The sequence below is a fragment of the Sphaerodactylus townsendi genome, linkage group LG04 (genome assembly GCF_021028975.2).
Source record: "Sphaerodactylus townsendi isolate TG3544 linkage group LG04, MPM_Stown_v2.3, whole genome shotgun sequence".
Taxonomy (NCBI): domain Eukaryota; kingdom Metazoa; phylum Chordata; class Lepidosauria; order Squamata; family Sphaerodactylidae; genus Sphaerodactylus; species Sphaerodactylus townsendi.
The window spans coordinates 102515111-102540399 of NC_059428.1; the positions used below are offsets into that span (position 1 = coordinate 102515111).

Genomic DNA, 25289 nt, shown 5'->3' on the forward strand with positions numbered 1-25289 from the left:
CAGTGTTGATATAGTAAGTGAATTGGAGGCCCCTGGGAAGTCTTCTGGTCTTAAAATGAACCAATTCAGTCTACTTGCTCAATGGATGTTGACTGTCAGGACTGCAACTCCCAACATGCACCGGTTCCCACCTTTTTCTAAAAAGTGCAGGAAAGTAAACTGAAAAGCTACATCCCACTGGAGCTTCAGAACCAATGGGAGACCAGGAGTTGGGAGGAAGGGAAAAGCTGACTGGTTGCTGTCTGTTTTTGTAAATAGTTTAAATACTGGAACTGAGGAGAAGGGTGACATATATAAAGTTCTTTTTTAAGCTGCTTTGTTTGAGTGTGTTCAGCCTTACAGTTGACAGGATTCTGTCAGCTGTTATGCCAACCATTTGCCTCCTGGATCCATGCCCATCTTGACTGGTTAAAGCGAGTGTGTGGGGGGGAGAGAGGTTCTGACCCAACTACAATACATTACCAACCTGTACCTGAAGTATGTTTTAATGTCTGTTTCTAATGTTAGTTGCCCTGAGTCCAGCCCTGGTTGGAACAACCCTGGTGCGATAAAGATGGAGTAAAATATAAAAATAAAAGAAATTAAAAACTTTTAATTGTTCAATTCTATTTTAAGATGAACACTGAATAAAGTCTTATTGCCAGGAGGACACAGGCAGAAGAAATCACTTTGCCTACAAGCTGGACAGGAATTTGTATGCAATATGAAAGATGCTCCGTAGCATCTGTCCTTGCATCTGTCACCAATATATAAGCTACCCAAGTCTTTCTTTCAACTCACAAGAGACTATTCAGGAAAGTCAAGAGATCTTAACCTGATTATGTAAGGTGAAATGAAGACCCTATGACAGTAAAATATAATACATTTTGTAATGATAATACATTTTGTAATGTACATAATACATTTTGTAATGTACATATGAGGAACTGCTGAGCATGTAAGAATCCATCTATTTCCCCCAGATTCAAACTACTGCTGCATGTCACAACTGAGACACTAGACTAAGATGTGTCCACCTCTGCAGGAGTCATCAGCCACATCAGCAAAAGAAAACAGATACATCCAATGGTGATGTGGACAGAAGAATCCTTAAAGGCTAGCTACTGGGCGGCAGCAGTAGTGGAAGGTGACATGGGCAGAGGATCTTTTGAACACAATGGCAGTAACACTACAGTTAAACCTGGTTAGAACTGCACTAAAGAAGGCTTCTGACCAACCCTTGTCTAGAAAACCCTCTTATGGATGTTTTGGAAGACACTGATTCACAGGGACATCATGAGTCAGAAGCAACTTGATGGGATTTAACACACACACAATGTATGGTCCCAGCTTAATTGTTTACTCCAGGTAAAGAACAAAGCAGGAGCGATCACATTTTCCTCTGTGAAGATTGTACAGCATATATCAGTTACTGCTCCACACAATTCTATGTGCACACAAGAAGGCACAATATATAATACAAGCAGTGTGTGTAACAAAACCCCAATATTTTTTCTTTGTAAAGCATCCTCAGGAGGCTGCAACTGAGTTCAGCTCTTTCCTCAACTCTAAATCACTTCTTACAACAGCTTCCCTCTCCCTGAAGCAACAGCACACACTATTGTACTGGTTTCTGTACCAGTTTAAACATGTCACAAGATGAATTTAACATTTTTGGTGTCAACTACATTCAAGATAGTGTTGGGACTAAAGAGCAGCTAGATCACATAGAAAAATAAAAAGGCAGTTAATGTCTTATTTAGCAAATTTATCTTCTAAAGAGGAACAGTGACCCATGTTTATGGTTAGTGGTTACAATGATCTAAAATCAGAACAGGGATTACAGGCATTTACATTTTCTTCTCTAAAAGATTTATATTGTTAGGCCTCTATGCAACAGTGAAAATATGTATTCTAATCTGGGGAGAGGATAAGACAGATGTATTATTTTATTTTACCAGAAAAAATGATTTTTTTTGTTCATTTCTGAGCTTTATTGTGTACTTTGTTAAGTAAACTATGGAAAGAGTAGAGGGAAAGAAAACACAGGCTTTGAACTTACATAAAATCTTCATGAAAAGGAGAGGCATTATTACTACATTATCACTCTGACCTCCCCCTCATGCTGTCCCTGGAGGTGTCCTATCCCCCAACAGCAGCATTTCAGGGGTGCTTAGGGGCACAGCAGAAGGAGAAGGCAGTCAAATTGAATTATTACTTTCTATCTGCAAAAATTACTCACGGATCCAAGACATAGCCACCATTGCTGTCCAGGTTTTCTATTATGCAAGAGGGAATTCTTTTTCAGGCTGTTTCTTCAGTTCCAATTAGTATGGGATTCATACACCTTGCTATGGATGAACTAAAACTACCAGTGTGTTCTGGAGCATTAAGAAGTTCTGGTTATTGGAATAAAGCCCTAGTATCTCTACAATTGGCATTTCATTGACTATTTCATAATAATAGCTGCTTGAATTATACTGATCCCACAAAGTTCTCTGCTACAGAAATGAGCAGAGTCAGAAATGACTTATTCCATTTCTGATCTGACATTTCTAATACAGGTGAAATTATGTTTTATTTCTTTATAAGTTAGATAGGAATAAGTTGTATTAGATAGAAAGTAGGAATTGTAGTTGTGTTTTGTGTTTGTATCTGTGTGGAACCTCCCTTGCTCAAGGCAGGAGTCCACCCCTGCTCCACCTGGGCACATCCCTTTTCATGTGCTAAAACCATGAATGAATGCCTGACAAAAGAGACCCCAGAAGAAGAGCCTCCATCTGCCTAATCCCACCAGCAGGCAGATAAGGGTGCCGTCATCGTTAGGTTTCGTTTCCTGACCCCAAGCACCCAAAGGGCTCTTTTGTGTTTTTCCCGCCTGTGCCTACGTCATCGCCTCGCCCAGCTTCGGCCGCGAAATTCAAGAAGGGACTGCCCTCTGGACTCTAACTGGTTCCTATGTATTTGTGTATGAATGATTGTAGGTTGTCCTGTAACCTCCCGGATTCCCAGGCGGGAGACTGTGTATAAAAGTTATTGTAAAGCTGCTAGGCAGCTGCAGTTGCCGTGGTGCAGAAGTGCTAACATGTAGGTCAGCATCTCAATAAACTCATTTTTATTTTTCACTATTCTCGCTGTGTTGGGTCCTGTTTCTGTTCCTCTGCGCTGCTGAGAGCTGGTTGATCTGGGAGAGTAAAAGTTACAAAGGCAGTGCGGTAACAGAAACAGCATATCCTACAAAAATCATCTTGAACTGAAGCAAGAACAATATCAGAATATAATTGTAAATACTGAGCATAGGCAAAAGACACTAGTTTGGTATATGTACAATGCCAAAGCAATGGTTTGGTGTTGAAATTCATGTAAACATGTTTACTTATTATTCTCTCTCATGCTGGCATTTTTCTCTCTCCCAACCACAAGTTGTTGTTACATTTGAACTAGCCAAATATACATGCCATCTAAACAAAAGTTACAAACCACAATCAAACCAAGGTTCGTAGATCTGGCATGAAGTTCACTTTACAATCTATAGTTTGCTAGCTCAGGAACAGGAAAGGAGGATGCATATTATGTTCATTTACACCACACCAAAATACAATTGGGTATTATACCTAGAGCAGCCCATTAAGTATGTGAAATGAGTTTGTTTATTATTTATTTACTTCATTTATAGCTCATCTTCCCCACCACAGGGATCCCAAGCAGCTTACATCCTTCTCCTCTCCTCCACTTATGAGGTAGATTAGACTGAAAGTATGTGACTAGCCCAAAGTCACTCAGCAAATTTCCATAGCACAAGTAGGGATTCTAACCTGGATCTTTCAGATTCTAGTGTATGTGCATGCAGGAGTGTGTGTGTGTGTGGTATATGGTGTGTGGTGTGTGTGTAGAGAGATATAGGTTCAGGAGGTACATGGTATTGACTTGGACCCTGTGAATAACATTCTCTAAGGCAGTTTCCGCACGCGCAATTAATGGCGGCCTGGAGACGGCAAAAACGCCATCTCCAGGCCGCCATTCGCACAGGGGGCGCAGCTGCATCGCAGCTGCGCCGCCCTCGCGCCGCCCTCCCGGCCCGAAGCCGGCGTTTCCCCAGAGCGCTTGGAAGCGCTCTTGTTGGGGGAAACGCCAGCGTGAAGCCGCTGCCGAGCGAACGGCAGCAGCTTCACGACGCCTCCCCCACCCGGCACTTACCTTGTCCCCGGGCCTCCGGCGTGTCGCCAAGGCCTGGGGACACGCCCCCCTGCCCTGCGCGCCGGCGCAGGGCCAGGGGGCGTGTCCCCAGGCCTCGGCGACGCGCCGGAGGCCCGGGGGGCATGCTGGGTTGGCCGGGCGCTGGCGCTCCGTGGCGCCGGCTGCCCGGCTGTTTCCAGGACCATCCGTGCGGACGGTCCCAGCGTCGTCGGGTCAGCGCGAAATGCGCCGACCTAGACGTTTCCGCCTCCGTGCGGAAACGGCCTAATAGAAGAGTTTTCTGTCACTAGCCTGGATTTTCCTTGCCCCTCTCAGATGTAGTTGAAAATATTATCTAGATGCAAACAGGAGGGTGGGGGAAATCTAGAGAGTGGGAACAAGCAAAAATCACTCCTGCCTTTTCTATTAGCATAAAATTTCCAAGGGATCCAGCCCACGGTATTTGAACTCAAGTAACATTCAATTTATATTGTGGGGAAAAACCTCTCTTGATCTTCATTATCTTATTGTTAGGTTAAAAGGTTGTGATCTGCTGCTTCCCTTTCATGTTTACCTTATTATTCCACACATCTATTGTAAAAATTGTGTGAAAATTCAGGAAGACTGTGTCTAATACGAACTCTTTACATGCAATAGCTAAAAACTGAATTTTAAAAGGCTACCAAATTTTACTAACATTGCTAGAGCTTTGGCAGATGTTTATTTCAAAATACCTTCTCCTAGCAACCTTCAGTGGAAGGGCCTAATTGCCCTTAATTCTCTGTTTAAAATAGGTTAGATTAAATCCTCTTTTGACTGAAGGAGGAAGATTACCCAGTGCCATCGGGAACAGCACCACTACTACGCTGCAATTCACCTATTTGAAGCTTCTTGAAGGTATTGAAAAACACAAATTATTAGTGATGGATTTCGATAAAATATCGCCATAAATGAGGAAAGCATCATTACATGTATATACAAAAGAAATGCATAGATTACATTTGTGTTCTTTGAATTTTCTAAACACAGGATCCACTTTGAATACCCAGGCAGCAGCATCGGATCATGAACTGCAAACACATGATGGGAAGTCATATGGCATGCAAATCTTGCAACAAAAAGAGGTGGCACCAGTGAGTTCACCAGCAAAGAGGCAGGTATTGTACTGCAAGTACACATACAGCATTAGAACACTGACTGTTGGGAAGAAGCCAGGGAACTCAGAAAAGCAAGGAGAGCTTTTGTAGAATGGGGACCTTGAAGAATGGGGACTTCCCTGTGCTAAAAAGAAATCCTCTACACCACTAAATGAATTTGCTTTACAGTCTTGCTGTTCTTTGCAGCATGCATGCAAGGAGACATGGAAGTGTGTTGCCCTTGTCTTTCCGTAAACCTGCAAAAACGTTGGTCTACCAGGGCTCACTGCCCAGTTGGGGTGGGTGGGGGTCCGCTAACCCAAAGGATGAAAAGCACTCATTTAGACCAATGTCTTTGCTTCAAGGTAATGCCATAACAAAACTGTTCCAAACAAGCCTCAGTTGGCACGACACTCAACACATACAAGAGCAAGAACAACACACATACACTCTTATAACCACAGCAAGATAAACTCATTTCACATTACCAACGGAACTCAACATCCATTTTATTTCATCTTCCAAATGTGTGTGCAGGTCTTAAAATAAACATTCACCTACATTTGCAATATTAGGTATTCAACAACATTCCAAAGAGATGCTGCTAGATCAGACCTTAGTCTGCCCTAACCACTTGAAATTGCTGCAGTGGCATTTACAGGAAGAGATGTAACAGTATTCAAAGTATTTATCTGCTGTGTTTAGAATAAACTTCAGATGAGTTGTTGCTTGAAAATTATACCACCAGAAAAATTATAGTACATAATATATATGGTAAGATGAAATATTGCAATTATGCATCAAAATCAGCACAAATTACTCCCAGTGAGTAAGGACCATGGGAATCAGTAACAAAGAATTTTTTCAATAAATATCTAGCAATAGCAAATTAATTATAAGTAACACCACCTTTGCCTGACTGCTCCTATAGATCGGGCCACTGTGGTTGGTTTGTTTTCCAAAGGCTATAGAGGAATAAAGAATAAAATTTATTTAGAAAGGGGCCTCTATATAGTGGCTGTTAGAAAAGAGATTAAACCACGACTAGTCATTTCTATGAATAAACTTGAGTGACTGGGGGGCACATTTCTCCTCCCCCTTGTGATGGATCACAAGCTTCCTAACAGATAGGAAACAGCAGGTGAAGCTAGGAAAAATTACATCAGACACCTGTAAAATGAGCACAGGGGCCCCCCAAGGCTGTGTACTTTCACCACTTCTCTTCTCTCTGTATACCAATGACTGCATCTCAAATGATCCATCTGTTAAAATACTGAAATTTGCAGATGATACAACAGTGATTGGTCTCATTCGAGACAACGATGAAACCGCATACAGACGGGAGGTTGAACAACTAGCCTCGTGGTGCCACTGGAACAATCTAGAACTGAACACACTTAAAACCGTAGAAATGGTGGTAGATTTCAGGAGAAACCCTCCCATCCTACCTCCTCTCACAATACTAGACAACACAGTATCAACAGTAGAGACCTTTAAATTTCTAGGCTCCATCATATCTCATGACCTAAAATGGACACCTAATATCAAAAAATGTCATTAAAAAAGCACAACAAAGAATGTTCTTTCTGCGCCAACTCAGGAAGCTCAAACTGCCCAAGGAGCTGCTGATACAGTTCTACAGAGGAATCATTGAGTCTGTCATCTGCACCTCTATAACTGTGTGGTTTGGTTCTGCAACCCAACAAGATCGACACAGACTTCAGAGAATAATCAGAACTGCAGAAAAAACAATTGCTGCTAACCTGCCTTCCATTGAGGACCTGTATACTGCACGGGTCAAAAAAAGGGCTGTGAAAATATTTACTGACCCCTCGCATCCTGGACATAAACTGTTTCAACCAAGACAACTAGACATAAGAACAGTTTTTTCCCGAATGCCATCACTCTGTTAAACAAATAATTCCCTCGATAATGTCAAACTATTTATTATATATTTATTATATAATTACTGCACTACTTTTTTCATCATTCCTATTACCCATCTCCTCCCAATTATGACTGTATGACTATAGCCTGTGCTGACATTTCATTTTATTTTATGATTTTACATTTTATGTTTTTATTACTATTGATTGTTTCCTGATTGCTTACTAGACCTATATGACAATCATTAAGTGCTGTACCTTATGATTCTTGACAAATGTATTTTCTTTTATGTACACTGAGAGCACCGGAGACAAATTCCTTGTGTGTCCAATCACACTTGGCCAATAAAGATTCTATTCTATTCTATTCTATTCTATTCTATTCTATTCTATTCTATTCTATTCTATTCTAGATAAACACTTTTACAGCAAGCCACCAGACTGTGGTTCAATGTAATTATAAATTATGGTTTGATCTCTTCCCTAAACTGCTAGAAATGGGGGGAGTGCTTGAGTTTAACGATCCCCCTCCAAAAAATCATTCACTTACTTACACCTGAACTATTTGCACACATCTGATCATGATTAGGGAGTTAATATTGTGTATTTTTTCCAGAAGCCTTGAACAAAACTATATTATTATTTTTTAATGACTGGCTGTTTCTTTAATGGGAACCAGTTATTAGATGAAGTCCTGATGGTTCTGTGTACCTGAATGAAAGATAGTACCCCATTCCCTCTGGCAAGAGAGGACAGAGATGGAAAAGAAGAAGTGAGAGAGAAATAAACATCATTTGATAAAGACAGACGTCTATAAGGTACAGCACCATGGAGTGCAGGATCTCTTTTTGGGGACCAGCTATGGGACAGCAGCCTTGTTGCTTTCTAGGAGTACCTCTTTGTCTCTACAGATCCGGTCTGACAGTGATAGGATGTCTCAAATGCTCTCTCAAATCCCAAGTGAACCAAACCTGAATAATCCTGCCTTGGAACATTCCACTGCTTTTTTGGGGGGAGGGGTACACAAAGTGTGTGTGAACACATATCTAATACATCTAGAATTAAGGAATATTTCTGCTTTCTTCCTCCAGCTAAAATTATTTTCAGTAAACACAGACCGTATGTCCTGCTCTGTCCCAGAAAGGCTTTATTTTGCAAACACTGAACTCCCTAATGCTTCCTACATATACTTCTGTTTTATTAATAGGACATCAGTGTAAATATTTTTGGGCTTGGTTTAAAGATATGCGGTGAATCTGTGCAAGGACGGTGTCATCTGAAAAAACGACAGCAACTGAATGTCTGTCAAGAAGGTTTTAGATTACAGTACATTTTATACAATATGCAACAGAGCAGTATTTTTGTAACCAATAGCAACAGGATTGTAGGATGTAACCAACCAGACTTAGAGTTTCTGCAGCTGCCACAGTTCAAAATCGGCTTGTTTATTCAAAGCAGGGCTTAAACAAAATTCTTTAGGAGGTTTTTTTAGGCAAAAATATTATTGAGAAGGTATGCAGATACTTCTCATGTTTCAGATGTCACAAGATAGATCGACAATCATAAATGATGACAGAAAGAAAAAGTGAAAAATAAAGTGACACATATACAATGTAGTGGACATCTGGAAAGAGAATAAGCTGGACACAAAAACTCTTCTAAGAGCTAAAGAGGGGTTTTGGATCCGAATTCATATAAAACAAAATATCATTGTTATAAGATTATTTTGGTGTAAGGAGAAATTTCAGCATTCTTCCCTGAATGTTAATGGCTGCTCCTTCAGCTATGGTCTTGCCTGAAGAACAGACCAGAAAACTGTAGCCATCAGGGATATCCATACTAATATGCCAAATCGGGTTTTAAAAAAAGCCTGAAAAAAACTGTTATTTAAACAAAGTTGAAATTGTTGAAAGGCCACATATTTTAGCTTATATTTTAACTTTCAAACTTTCAAAAGAATAGGGGGTGGGGGGCAGGGCTAGGTAGGCACTAGGACTCAGGCTGAGCATACTACCACAAAGAGGGTCAGGCATGGTGAGTTCTGTGGCAAAAGAATATACAACCCTACTAGCATCTTTTTTCTGAAACAGACTATTAAGGCAGACTGCACGCCACAAATTAAGGCAGACTGCACGCCACAAATCAATAGGATGAGACATCTAATAAACAATGTAATAGGATGAGTGTTTTAACAGTCTACAACAGTGCATAAAGAAATTTTGCTTGTAGATATTTTGCCATCTAGGGCAGGGGTAGGGAACCTGCGGCTCTCCAGATGTTCAGGAACTACAATTCCCATCAGCCCCTACCAGAATGGCCAATTGGCCATGCTGACAGAGGCTGATGGGAATTGTAGTTCCTGAACATCTGGAGAGCCGCAGGTTCCCTACCCCTGATCTAGGGTGAATTTTTCCATCTGTTCAGCCCCACCCTGCTGATGCCTTTAAAATTTATTTTTTTATTTATTTATTCGTTTCACTTTTATGCCGCCCTCCCCCAAGGGGCTCAGGGCGGTTTACATCATAATATAAACAAGCGGATGAACAGAATAAAATATTAAAATTCATATCAGTTAAAATGCAGCGTTCCAAATTCATAATCAATTAAAAACAGATGGCGTTCAACCATTAACTCCTCAACTCCTCTAAAAGTATTTGCAACCCGGAGGAGATGCCTTTTGCCATGGAAACTTTGCTAGTTAATAGCTAATTAGTTGATGTATCTTAATAGAGTCTTATATTTATTAGCTACCTTGGGTCTTCTTCTGAACTGAAAGGTGGGATATCAAAAAATAAACGATGTGTTAAGCAATGCAGTAAATGGTACAACAAAGCAGTGAAAGTGGAACAGTTAATATCGTACTTGTACTATAGTTCACAATCCTGTCCTTTTATAAAAATTTGTACGCCATCCTTTTATAAAAAGTGCCTTCCTAAACCATTTTCCTAAAACACAGTCCTATCATAAAAATGCCTTCCTGAAAGTGTGGATATTTTGGTCTTGATTATTTCTTTTATCAGTCATTTTAAAAATCCCATGTATAAACATCAACCCCCACCCCCACCCCAATGAACAGCAATGGTTAACCAGCAAGATCCCTGAAGGCAAAAATAAGCTTTTAACACAGAGAGATGAGCTTTCCCTCAAAGAGTATGTGAAAATAACATTTCAGTGCCAAGTGTACAGCAACTGCAATCAAAACATTTAAATAAAGAAAAACATTTAAATAAAAAATAACAGGGATTCAAGTACAGCATTATGCAATGCTACATAAATGCAAATATTCAATTAATCTCTATACTTGTATCATACAATGATTTCTCTTTAGTAAGAAGATCTTCTAATAGCCAAAAAGATACAACTTCAAACACATGCAATTTTCAATGTCACAAAATCTACACTGGATTCACAAAGTGATTGTGGTTTTTTTTTATTAAAGAAGAACTCTTCTGATATTCTCTAACTGCTACTCTGGGATTACTTCTTAATTTGGAACCTTCATATGCTAATTAGCAAAAAATATGAAGCATGAAAAATTGAATGGTTCATGGTACAAAAGTAGAGGAGGTTTTTTAAAAAAATAAATGAACTTAATAAACGAAGCTTAATAAGCACTGGCAAAGAGTTCAATGAATTCAAACAATTAAATTCTAATATCAGATATTTACAGTACAAAACTTCAAAAATATATAAAATGTATAAAATATATAAAATGTATAGCTATATCCAATGGTCATTGCAACCTCCACCACAGAACTCTGCATTCAGCAATTTAAATTAAGAAAAATGGCATTTTATCTATTGAACATGTCATTTTGCTTCTGAATTCCAAATAAGATTATGGATTTTTTCCCCCAGCGGGTTCTAAAAGGAAAGAAGCAAAAACAGAAAACCGAGAAAACAGCAGCATCTACTAAAAGGGGCAAGAAACCTCACAAATTACTGAAATACAACCTTCTGAAATCTTTCTTCAGCATATCCCTGTCCCCATATTTCCCTTTATACTTGTCAGATAATTTCAGTGACAGCAGAGGAGGACATCTGCAATTCTTTGTGCAGTGTCACAAAGCGTATGGATAAAATGGTAGATATTATATATCTAGACTTCAGGAAAAACAGTTTGTGATAAATTTCCTCATCAAAATCTACCCAATAAATTTAGCAGCCATGAATTAAGAGGGTGGGGCTATTCTTGGACTGGTTAATTAGTCAAGCAAGAAGCAGAGGGTAGGAATTAGTAAACAGTTCTCCCAATGAAGAAAAGCAAGCACTGGGATTCCTCGCAGACTTCTGTTGGAATTTGGTACTATCTAATTTATTTAGAGATGAAAACCAGTGAAGTTTGAGGAGGAAGATGGTCAAGTTTGTGGATAATACTATATTATATAGGGCTCCAAAAGGATTTTTTTTCAAACTAGGATGAATGGGTAACAGAATAGCAAATGATGCACATGTGGACAATAAAATTCCTTAGCTTCACATATTAATAGATGGGGTCTAAAGTGGTAGTTACTGACCAGTGATACTATCTCAAAAAGTCAGAGCTGGAAAAGATGCCTAACAAATCCCAAAATGTCCATGGTCATCTAGGACTTTGTCATCTAGACATCAAGTTACAAGTGGAGGAGAGAAACCACATTATGAGTTTAACTATGATGTAAAATATCATTTTTTCAAAATATATTGGGACTTCGAGTAACTCGAAGCAATTGCTCTCCATCAGGGATCCCCTACCTTTTTGAGTCTGTGGCACTTTTGGAATTCTGACATAGTTTGGAGGGTGCAGCCAAAAAATGGCTGTCATGGGAGGCAAAGTCAGCCACAAAATGGCTACCATAGCTTACCTTCGGTCACACAATGAAGATCCTTGCGCTTTGGGTAGCTGTTGACACCAAAGCAACGTTTGTAAAATCTCAGAAGCCTTGCTGGGGAAAAGTTCCATCTGACCGGGCCCACTTTCTGAAAACACTTGGCAAGCATCAGAAATGGTGTTGGCGGGCACCGTTGAGTCTGCCACCTTATGTGGAGGAGGAGTAGAGAATCAAACCTGATTCTCCAGATTAGAGTCCACCTGCTTTTAACCATTACACCTTGCTGCCTTTCACCAGCCTCAGCAGTTTTCCACATTCACATTCCATTCAAGTCATAGTTTAAAAAGTGGAGACTGTAGCAACTTTTTATGTACATTTCCATTCAAAAGGATTACTATAGAAGTACTTACTACCTTGCCCGTTCATAGCTGCACAGGAAGGCCATTTCTACCATAGTGGGAAATTAAGGGCAGACTTGAGAGACATGGCCTTTATAAAACCCACAAAGTATTCCAGCTTCAAACACAGGAAGGTTCCATATCATAACATGGAGTATACGCATGTATGTGTTAATCTACTAAAGTAGTAAACACTACTAAAAGTCACAGAATACAAGCAGAAGTGGATTGAGGGAGGAAAGGGCACTGGAAAATGGTACAATTCGCCCCAAAAGTGGGAGAGCCTGCCCAGTCATCCCCAAACAAGAGGTGCCCAGCCAAACTGGGTGGCTTCTGGGGTTGAGATTGAATGGGCCCATCACTTGCTACGTGAGGTAATGCTCAATGGGCCCATCCTGTCCCTTGCTGTAGGGTAGCTAGGTGCGCACAACCCTCACCTTGGCAAACCCAATTGCCAAGTCTCCACCTAGTGCTTGTCCCTCTGTTTCAGTCAGGATGTCCCTGTGGGTGGAGTTGCCGCCCAAACCGTCAGTCCACCAATACCCTTCCCAGTGGCCTTAATGACTAATCCACCCTTAATATAAGCAAAATATGTTAAGGACTGGGGAACATATTACTAACTGAAACTAATCAAAACTGATGGAGAAATACCTCACAGGAGATCAAAATTCCTGACCCTCCAGTAATGCGAAGTGCAAACAAAGCGTTAGTCACAAGTTACATTAGCAGTCTATACAACCAACAGTTGTAGCACTTCAAAATATATTTACTTCATTTATATTCCAGCTTTCTCCTCATTTTGCCCATAAGCGGTTTACAATATTCTCCCCTTCTCCATCTTATCTTCATAACAACCCTTTGAGGTAGGATAGTCTGAGAATATGACTGAAGCAAATCACCCAGCAAGCTCCCATAGCAGAGTGTAAATTCAAACTGGGGTCTCCAAGGTCCTAGTACGACACTTTAACCACTACACCACACTGTTTCTTGACAAACTATGAACTTATCCAGTGCCTACTAATGCACAGCTTAAAAAACAGTCACTTCAAACAGATCAGAACTAGCTGACCTATTAAAACAGAACAGACAATTGCCATTAGCTATGAAATATTAAGTGACAATTTAATAGTACATTCACAGCACGCTGCAAGGGACAGGTTTTCAACATTGCCGAAAACAGCACACAACTCCATATTTATTCTGCTTCACATTCAGTGTACTAAGTATGCTCACAGATTATTCTATATTTAGACCCAATCATCTACAGGGGAAAGGAGAAGTTTATATTTTGACAAAGCAAAACAGAATGTATATTCTAACTTTAGTCAGAATATTCATCTCTTTACTGCAAAACAGCAATGATTTGCTTACCACAAGGGAATAGCTAAAGTTTATAAAAACTCAAGAGAAACATTATACTCAGTAACACTTTTCACAATATCCCGTGTAGTAAACAAAATGTTATAGACAACATTCAACAAGAAACGCCTTCTTGCAAGTAACTGAACTAGTTCAATGCTAATGCTCTTAAAGAGGTCCATCCAATTTTGCACATTTTCCAAAGCCCAACCATGCAGAAGGAATTGTTACATGCCCCAGAAGATTAGTTTGCTATATCTATCCCACTAACTGACCTGAAACACTTAAATACACAAGGGGTAGGGGTGGTAAGATTTTTGTTCTGATCGCCAAGGCTGGTCAAGTCAAGTGCAATTTCTTTAAGTACTAATGCAACACATTCAAAACTCTTTCTGGTCTCAAGAACTCTCATACTAATCCATGAAAGAACAGAAGAACAAAGGAAAGGTTTGTAGAATGCGGTTTTCACTTGGGAAACCAAACAAAATCCAAAGCTGTGTTTCTAAGGCTGAACACTTCATACTCCAACCTAATGTTGAACAAATTTAAAGTGGAAATGACTACTCAGAAGGAACAAACTCAGAAAGAACAAAATGTGTTTATCTGTACTCCATGAAAGAGCATTTGGATTGGATCCAGTTGGCATTTCTGTTCAATCCCACCCCCCAACAACAATTCCCTGCCTTTATTTTAGCTGCCATACCACATGGCTTTTGGTCATGCATGCCCAATAATCTCAAACGTGGCCTCTTTGGTGATCCACGGGAACCTTCCACCCCTTTTTCGTTAGTGGAAAAATCTGTTGGCGCCAACTCCCTGAGCATTCTCATCATCCATTATCTGTAACAACCTTATCTGTAACAACCTGTAACAATCATGCCTGAAAGATTTATGTCTCAATTCACGTCAAGCTTCACTGCCCTCCACTCCTCCCCTTCCTCGGTCCCGTTCAGTAGTTTTCCTATAAAGATATGGAAATTTATTTCCTCTCCATAGAATCTGAAGAAGTGAGCAATGACTCAGACGTTCATGGTGGAGTTAAGTGCTAGTATTTATGGTACAACTGGACTTCTGGTTTATTTCACTACTAGGCCAGCATTTCAAAAACCAAAATATCAAGCAATAAGAATATAAATCATTTATGTAATTCAGGAAACAAAAACATTCATACCAAACAACATACAACTGAGGGCTCACAACACATTTCTCCCTTACTGTTACCATACAATGCAGCAAGTGACTTATTCTTATTTTGAAAAGCAACACAAGAGCAAGTTATATTTTATTAACTATATGGATTATAAAACTTCTGTGCTTACAAGCTGAATTACATGAATTTTGACGTTTTTCTGCGGTTGGTATGTATGTCTGAAAAACGTTTAGAAGTTCTCAGTGCCTTTCTGTTTTTTAAAAAGAAGCTAATTCATACTTGAGACAGTATCTGCCATCTATCACACATACACACCCTTAGAAGTGATCCACTGAAGCAGATGGACCCAAACAAGTATGTGTGAAAATATTGCTGTCTAAACACTTCAGTACTTTGGTGAAATCGGTTCTTGAAAGTCATAGCTGATATAGCTACATGGTATTTTTTTTTATTTAAAAAAACTGATCCAGGAAGCTCCCAATTTCAATTTTTGCCTCTGCCACACTCTGGACAGTTTTTTAGAAGTCATTTTCTCTCAGCCTTCCACAGCTGCAATACCCCGACAATGCAATACTGTCTTCCTCAGAGATGACTGCAAAGGGGTAGACATATCAGTCTGCTGTAGCAAAATCAAACAAAAGGTCCCATGGGACCCTAAAGACCAACAACATTTATTTCTATATGAGCTTTAATGAGCTGAGGCTTATGACAACTCATACAGAAACACTGTTATTGTTCAAGGTGCCCCTGGAGTTTTGCTTATTCCACCTCACAGAGCCAGGGTAAGGATTATGAGACAATGGTTTGGATCTAGACCTGTGTTGGAGCATCATTTCAGAGAGCATTGGGAATTGAGAGAGCATTGGGAATTTTGGGCAAAAATCCTTGCTCTCACAGAAATCCAGCTCTGGATCCAAGCCAAAGAGTGTGAAGCACTTTGAACACTGAAAGTGCTATATACATGTGAGACACAATTATTACATTATGTAACAGAACACCAAGTTCTGTAGAACTGATTTAGCCAACCAATTAAATTTCCCAATGAATTTGTTTTATACATGTGCTTTCAAAGGAAGGTAATAATTCACCTTGATCCCTGTCCCAATTATGTATACATAAGCAGACTATTATGAGCAAGCTGAATTCTTGATGCGAATACCTATCATAAAGGATAATACGTACAGTATCAGGATGCATCTCCCCACCATCTTAATTCCCAGGCAGGAACATATGGGAGAAGATAGTCCTTCAGATAGCCTGGTTCTAAGACATGTTGGGCATTAAAGGACAAAATCAACACACTGAGTTGGGCTTAAGAGCTGATTGGTAACCAGAGCAATTGATGCAATATTGAGCATTTATGCTCCCAATAGCTCCAACCAATATTGAGCATTTATGCTCCCAATAGCTCCAACCAGGAGCCTAGCCATAGCTGCAGCTGCAGCTTCTGAACATGGGTTGCCCTAAGTCAGTGGTGGCAAACTTATGGTACGCCAGATGTTCATGGACTACAATTCCCATCCCATCAATTGGCCATGCCGGCAGAGGCTGATGGGAATTGTAGTCCATGAACATCTGGAGTGTCATAAGTTCGCCACCACAGCCCTAAGTAGAGCACACTGTAGCAGTTCAATCTAAATGGAACTAAGCCATGGATCAATGTGGCTAGATCTGACTGCCCCAGGAAAGAACACAGTTGATAGACCAGCTGATGCAAATGCAATCTGAGCAATGGCAGTCACCCAGTTTTCTAAAACAGTCCCAAAGTCAGTATGGTGACCCCAACGTCCAAATCAACCTGGTGAGGTGACTCATCCAAGGCTGAACAAATGGTTTGTTGGTTTTTTGGCATCCTAGGCAAACTATAACCTTGGTATCATTCAGTTTAGCATTTCATTTTTTACAGTAGCTAACCAGGTATTTTTGAGAAACCAAAAACATCACCAAAGGATACAGCTGCCTGCACTATGAACCCCAAGCAAGTGGTGTTCTGACATATGCTGCTTTGTATGTAGAGGTTACACTTTAGTGTTTGGCTTCCTCTCCCTCTCTGCTATTCCCTCTAATCCCCCCCTCAGATTCTAAGCAACTCACTCTAGCACCCAACAGGACATATTTCACATGATCTGCCTTTTTATTAATCCAAAGAATCTGTCTTCCCAGGATTAGGTTTCAGCTTATTCACACTCACCCAGCCAATCACTGACCCCAAGCACTGGTTCAGAACATCAACAGCATATTTGGAATTAAGTGGAAAAGAAAGACAGCTTGTTATCATCTGCATATCATAGCCTATACATACTAGGGACCACCTCCAGTCATTTCATACAGATATTATTATTTATTCAATTTATAAACTGCTCTCTCTGCAAAACAGGTGTACAACAATAAATTAACAATTAAAATCAACAATGTAAAGTACCCATATGATGCCACCCATCTATCCAGCCTAAGATTTAAGTCTAACAACCAAAGAAGAAGAGAAGAGAGGAGAAGCCAGCACAATTGATGTATCATTGCTGTTCTCAACCTTAGGCCATGCGGAACAGCTTTGTGTTACAGGCCATGTGCAACCATGTTATTAAGTAGCATGGGGGATAGGATGGAACCCTGTCAATGGCCGTGAGGTCAATGGCCATGAGACAGAACAGGAATCCTCCAACAAAATCTTCTGAGACCAACCCCCTTCCATCAGATAGGACTTGAACCACCACAATACAGTGCTCCGTCCCAATGCTGAAGGGTGGCTCAATCAGATACTTTGATCAATAGTATCAAAGGCAGAACTAGCAGGGTCATATTCCCCCTGTCTAGTTCTCCACAGAGGTCATCAACCATGGCAATGAAAGCAGTCTCTGTTCCAAATCCTGGTCTTAAGCCAGATTGAAATGGGTCCAGAAAATCAATCTCTTCCAAGAACCTCTGGAACTGAGAGGCTATTCTAGCTTCTTTCCCAAAAATGAAAGATTGGAGACTGGCCCAAATTTTTTTTAACACAGTTAAGATCAGAGTTGGGTGTTGTGGTCTCTGTCATGTTGTAGGGCAAGACTAGCCACTATACCTCTCCCCTTCAGTCACCACCACTACCACTTTGGGTAAAATCTACCCCTCCTCTTTTTCAAGTAGTTGCCCAAAGTCAACCTTGCAGGTGTATCTCTCAGTAGCATGCCAAAAAGCCAGGCAAATGGGTAGCAACTTGTGTCGACCCTTCCAAGTTGAACAAATCTTTATTTCCACAAGACACAAACTCAGGTTATTACAAAAGGATAGGATCTAGGCACAAGAAGGAAAATGCACAGCAAGACAGGTTCTGACTAAAGAACTTACAATCCATGTTGCATTTGATTTGGATTGATACAGGATGTCTTGTCCTGGTGTATTTGCACTTCTCTTTGGTATCATTCTCCTCTGTCATGCTTGACAGCAAAACATAAGCTCCAAAGAGTTCCCAACAAGGAGTTTCCCCACTCCAAGACCGTGAACCAAGAAGGTACCCAAACAAAGGAACAGTTCTCCTTTTCATACCCCACCCCCACATGTGCTCTGGGGTCTTCAACCAATCTGGGTGCTAAGCTCTAGGTTCCAGCTCACCAAAGCTGAACTATGGTGTATTACCCCAGTTGGAAAGGATGCGTTGTACCTAGCAACAAACATCTGCTAGCCATGTAAATGACTGGACCACTTTATAGAATCATAACTGAACAGGGCATCTCCTGCCCTTTCCCCCACCTCTCATCTCACCACCTCACTTACAAATGTAGGAAAGAATCTGTGTGTGTGTGTGTGTGTGTGTGTGTGTGTGTGTGTGTGTGTGTGTGTGTGTGTGTGTGTGTGTGTGTGTGTGTGTGTATCAGCTGAAGATCAAACTACCACTACCATGTTAAAATATTTATTTACTCATTCATATCCCTATCACCAAAGTGGCTTACATGGCAGTGTGGGGCTTCAAACCTGGGCTTCCTCAGATCCTGTTGCAATATTTTAACCACTATAGCATGCTTGCTCATACACCACACAAAGGACCAATCCTGATTGGCCTGCAGCCCAGCAATCTTTTTTTTTTCAATTGTTTTATTTCATTCTAGGTTTACAGTCTTAAACAATAAACATAAATAACAATATATAGCACATAGTTTAAAAAACACAAACAGAATATCTGATATCAGTAGAAATATCTGTAGTTTAAGGCACTGAGAGGAAGAAGGTGAAGGGAAAATACACAATGCTGGTTCCTCCAGTTCTAATGTTCACCTATCCTGAATTTGCTTACTATTCATATGTTTAAGATACCTTAAATTACATTCACAAACATTGCGATATCCCTTCAGTAATTCCTGACTGAGAAATTCTTTTCTGAAAGGTAAGAACTATATTACTTTGGAACACATCAAGTAAATTCAGTGTTATAAGGGAAAATATTTTGACATATGAAAACAATTATGCAAGATGGCTTTACAACCCTGAATTTGGTTTTTAAAAGCAAGCTACTTTAAATTGAAGTTGCCTAAATTGTTTTCAGCAGAAGAAATATACTGTAAACCTCAAAAATGTAGTAACGTATTTGTACCTCTTCTCTAAGTCTCTAATGAATTTTCAGTCACATTTTTTTCAGAATAAGAGAGAGAACTGGACAAATATACCCCCCATACCACTTTTACTTAGCTTTTGTGTTATTTGCTAGATGTGTGAAGCTAGATGTTGCTGATCTATTTGTTTGGCACTGTTTTTATTTTATTTTTTAAATGGTGCAGCCCAGCACTCTTACTGCGGAGTAGTGAACACGGCAGCACTTGAAAAGGCACAGGGGAGGAAACAAAAGTGCCTTAGCCTGCTGTTCAGGGAACCTAATCAGGATCAGGCTCTTGGGGCATTTTAAAATGGCAGCAGCATTCTCATGGTGGCCACGAGGATCCTGTCACATCTAGTTTGGATGAACAGGATGAAAGGCAAGGATGACCTAGAGCAGACAAGGCGACAAATGGATTAAGTATTTTTCAGCACAAAACATCCACTTTCCAAGTTGCTTTTAATGAAGAGACAGGGGCAAGTGGTATGAGGGTCTGTTATACCATTCTGCTGACAGCATCTTAGTCCCAAAAACTTGATATACTTGCACCACAGTGTCATCTGACAATGACAAAAAACAGTATCACACCAATCCCTGATATTATTCACAGATGTTATTTGATTCTTGAACTTACATTCCTGAAGTCTTGTCCTTATTACTGCTATTACACGCAAAATAAAGGCTTGGATCTTTAAGTGACTGGCTGCTTATTATCAAATGTTTTATTGCATGTAGTTTTTGTACTAATTAATCTATTTCCAAGGCCAACAAATGGAAAACCCCAGATCTGAATTCACTGAAAACCATTTTTTTCCACACATTTCCCTTAACAAGGAATATGAGGTTTGATTAAGGTCACCCAATAACAATAAAAAGCAGAGAAAGCCTATTCACATCCCAACTTTAATAGGTTTTCCACCAAATTTTAATCAATCATTATCTCCTAACTCCTTTTTTATGCACAATCTTTCTCTTTGCCGAGGAATTCATGAATATCTGTCACTTCACTCACAACAAAGTATTTGTAGCAGTGTTCACTCTCCCAGTTATAAAATATAATACCCATCTGTAGAACATGTGATATAGTACTATTCTATTTTATTCTATGCACAGTCTCCATGAACAAAGCAGTCCCTTGTAAATCTGGTGTACTTTGAGCCAGTAAGTCAACTGCTTAAGCAGTAGGCTCTATTCCCATGAACCCAGAAAGCATGCTAAATATGGGCATTTCTGGTTTATCCACAATACACATAAAATAAGGGCAAGAAGCCCTCATTTTAGACCATGTTCTTATATGCTCACCAATGGCATTATGTCCAGTATATTTTCTGAACTGTCATAGGGATTCAAACCAAAACAGGTGATGTGACGACTGGTTCTCGCAGAGATATTTTCAGCCTTAAAAACAGCACTACAAAGTACTGCAGTCTGGAATTCGGAACCAGCACTCAACAGCCCGGGCTATCCAGTTTCTTGTGCATTCCAAGGCCACATTGCAAGGCTGAATTCTTTGTAATTGCACATAATACCCTTCACCAAAGGAGGCTGACAGTTTGTATAGCTATGTTTAGACAGTTTCATTTACAGCTAATGTCTCCAGCAAGATGAAACAGTCCACTAAGTTTTGCAATGATCCAAATTGTGCTACTGTCCACACTATTCCACATTATTCACTATTTTTATATATTTATGGTTGACCTGCAACTCATAACTGTATGTCCATTTTTTCATTTGTAACACTTCATCAAAAACCATCAATTTTTACCAGGCAGCCCCATCCATAGGCTGGATGCCCAGCTGCAGCGCCATAGCCAGTCGCTGCTCCCAGAAGGGCTTCGCAGCGGTGTGGGGAGGTCTCCCTGGCACCCAGCAGCCCCTATGGGGCTTTTCAGACTTAAGCCACTGTTTTTGGTGGCTTACATCTAAAACAGCCAGGAGGGAGCCAACTACAGCCAGCCATGCCCCTAGACCACCCTTGCTGAGATGGCAATGGAGCAGGGACACTGCCACAGCATCCTGAGCCCGGGAACGGTGGACAAACACCAGTGGGATCACCCCTCCACTGGGGGAAAGGGCCCTGTGGAGGGCGAATCCACTAGTGCAGCCATCTCACTGCTCCCAAGAATGGATCCCCCCTCTCCTGGATAAGGCTGTAAATCTATAGGTCTGATCTCGTTACTGAATCCATTTTTGCAGAGCTGTTCACTGTTTTCCAAGGTTATCCTACCTACTGAAGATTAGCAAGCATGTACTCAGATAACAAAACATACACTACAGTGTTATTCTCTTACTTTCCTTGAAACGCTAGTTTATTCTTAAAGTATCTTCCTGTCTGGGGGGTTGTGGGGTTTCCGGGCTATATGGCCATGTTCCAATAACATTTTCTCCTGACCATTTGACTGCATCTGTTGGCTGGCATCTTCAGAGGATCTGATGGTAGTAAAGCAAGTGGAGTATGTATACCTGTGGAATGTCAGGAGAAAATGCTACTGGAACACGGCCATACAGCCCGGAAATCCCACAACACCCCAGTGATTCCGGCCGTGAAAGCCTTCGACAATAACTTCCTGTCCTTACTCTCTATTGTTCGTTTGCAAGCAGAAGAAAAGGAGACCCATAAGCTGTAATGCCAAGAATGGCAGACAGTGAGGTGTAACTGCTGAAGTGTACCACATTGAACTCTCCATTCAACAGGGCTGTTTGAAGAATAAATGGGAATAAACCTAGGCATGCTCCCCTGAACACACTGAAGGAAAGATAGAAAAGAAAAATGATAAACAATCTTACTGCAAATCATGAAGCTACCAACTAATATAGATGGATCAAATGGGGCTGAGCAGTGTACAGCCTGTCTTTGGAAACAAACAGCTAAAAAGCACAGCATTCATTTATCTGTTCCCCAACCTCTGCACGTAGCTTGGCCATTAACGCTCATGTAACGCAGCAAGCTGATCTAACCACATTAAGGCATAACAACAATGACAATAACCTAATTGCCACTTCTGTGCCTCTGATAAAACGATGGCTTGGCAGAGTTTTTTTTTTAATAGACCAAGGCCCCAACAAAATGCAGGATGTTTTACAGGGTTCATTTCCAACCTGTCTAATTTAATCTATGCTGCACTGGTGTCTGAGTGATTCTGTGTGGGTTAGTTTGCCTTCCCCAGTCGTCTATACTTCAGCCCCAGCAAGCTGAGAGCACATTTTACTGACCTCAAAAGGATGACTGGCTGGGTCAACCTTGAGCCGGCTACCTGAAACCAACTTCCATCAGGATCAAACTCAGATCATGAGCAGAGCTTTGACGGCATTACAGGCAGGCCAAGAGAATTGCACACTGGCCAGCTGCCGATTGGACAAGAGCTGCCTTTTGAAGTTTACAGTTTCTGTGATCTCCAGGCTCCACTCCTTCAAATTGGAAGTGTGCAGCCATGGAAGAGGACGGGGGTGGACTGTATACATCCTGGGCAAGAACTGGTGAGCAATAAAAATGGGGATTTCTCTCCCTTTTGGCGAAGTCAAAGAAGTGCTTTGGGTCATTGAACTGAGAGAGGTTTGCAGTTGTGGCCCCGGCTTTGGATTCAGTTTGTAGTCTTCAGTTTGTAGTCTTGGACAAATAACTGCTCTTCCAGTCTCAACAGTTGCCTTCTGTAACAGGGAGACTGCATCAGCAAATGCAGGGTCAAAGAAACAGTTTAGCATTGGGAACTCAGGCTCTCTTCGGTCTCATATTCTATTTGTGACCTCAGGCAAGTAACTTGTCTTTAAGGAATACCAGAATTTTGTTTCAACACCAAGTGCCTCCAGGAAACTGCAAGCCAGACATGAGGGCAATAGTGTTCCCCGCTATATGTACCCAGTATCTGATATACCACCTCTGGAAAAGAGCTCTCATGGCAGATGGAAGGGGCTTCCGTTAGTACAGCAAAACATGCCACAGAAGGTTTGGTGGGTGGCACAAAGGGAGTGACATGGTAGGATAAAAGACTTGAGCTAACTGCTACCATCCCCCATGGCCCTCAAGTCAGTTCAGCCTGATTTGTTCAAGTCTACTTCTTTGCCTAGATTTTAACAAGGTCAGCAGACCCATCCCAAGATTTTGTACATTAGACTGAAATATTCCAAATGCAGAATCAACAGTCACAAAAACAAACAAACATGAAAGCTGCAACATTTCATTGGAAGTAAGCCCCAAGTGAAACCAATAGGACTTACTTCTTCATAAATATGCAAAGGGTTTGTGCTGAAAGTGTGGCAGACGGATATGTCAACAAAAACATTTAGGTGTATGATACACTCCAACTGAAACAGGATTATCCAATCGTTTTATCTTAACTGATCCATGAACTGAAAAGTTAGCGAACATATTTAAAACTATGTGAATGCTGCAGTTCCACAAAAGAGCAAGAAACCCTCAAGATCAACTTTTAAAAAGTTTTGGGATAACTTGCAAAGTACACAAGCAATATCAGCAGGTATCTCAAAGAGAAGATACTGAACAAGATTTCCAGCAGTTTCAGTACCTCACATAGCAAATTGTTCCCATGTACGATAGTAACGATGGCAGAATATCTTAAATTTAGAGAACAGGCAAATATTTGCACATTTGGACATACACAATTAAGTCTTTCTTTGCACAGGATTTCAATTTATTTTCTCTGAAGTATGCACAGCCCTGTTTAAACTAATGGCCAGAACCATGAGGGAAAACCTGTATGGTCAGAACTTTCCCCAAAACATAAAATTAAATCCAACATAATCGTTGTTGGTTAAGTTTACCTACCCCATTATTTGTGGCCCTGTCTTTAGCTGCTTTTCAAACTAAATGAATACATTAACTACCATTAGGATATCGCACATTATATCTGTGTGTTCAGAAAAACACAGATAACTAAACAATTGCTGCTTGCTACAGACAATAATGTGCAATATGCCTCAAAGGCTTTTGCTCTGACCTCAGTGCAAATCATGAGACTATGAAACTCATGACTGATCACTTATGGTATGCTACAGAAAGAAGGGCAACATACAACCAGTATTTAAAAAGACAGTCTCCAGGATCTTGCTATGGACGCACCATAAATGCATGTTTGTGTCAGGCACTACTACATTAAAAGTTTCCCTCTCAATACTTCTGAATAAAGGCACGCCAATTCTAAACAAGTGCAGAATAAAATATAGACTGGCACACCTCTCATTTAAAGCTTAACTATTAAAAAAAGAGAGAGGGGGAATTGTCTCCATCTATGCATGTCTAAAATATAGTCTCACACCCTAATCCAAATATAGTTAATTGGAACAAACTTTTTTTCCTTGACATAAGCACCAATTTGGAATGCACTTAGCATATGTGCAATAATGTAGCAAAAATTTGATGTTTATCTGTTGCTGCTGTTTAGTGACAACCTTTGAAATGTTTAAAAATTCCTTTCCAAAGACATTTAGGAAAACTTCATACGCGAAAGTTAACATTAAGAGTTCCTAGTTTGTTAGGAGAATAAATTACAGCCAAAATAATTACAAGCTGACGTTAAATATTCATGATTACACAGCCTTGCCAGTCAGAAACGCCACCCACTGCTATTTGGTTAGTTCCAAATATTTCTCATCATCGAAGTACAAAAGAACAACCCTGCTGTGAGCTGTGGGAGGAAGAAAAATAAATGAAGAAGTTGAAACAGAAATGCTGTTGCGTTTACCCCTATTCTGTAGAAAATAATCTAGACTGAGTTTATCATTGAGTAAGTTTCACTGAACTCAATGGGACTAAGTTCCAAACAAGCATGCAGGAAATGAGATGTATAATTGTGATCCTACGCAACAACTG

The 25289-nt window shown here is 40.4% G+C and overlaps 1 protein-coding gene across 6 annotated transcripts in view; it reads right to left on the reverse strand.

Annotated features, from left to right (window-relative positions):
* The window catches only part of ATP11A (ATPase phospholipid transporting 11A), a 139947-nt gene that overhangs the window by 113637 nt on the left and 1021 nt on the right, over positions 1–25289 (reverse strand). The gene's annotated exons all lie outside the window — the stretch shown is intronic.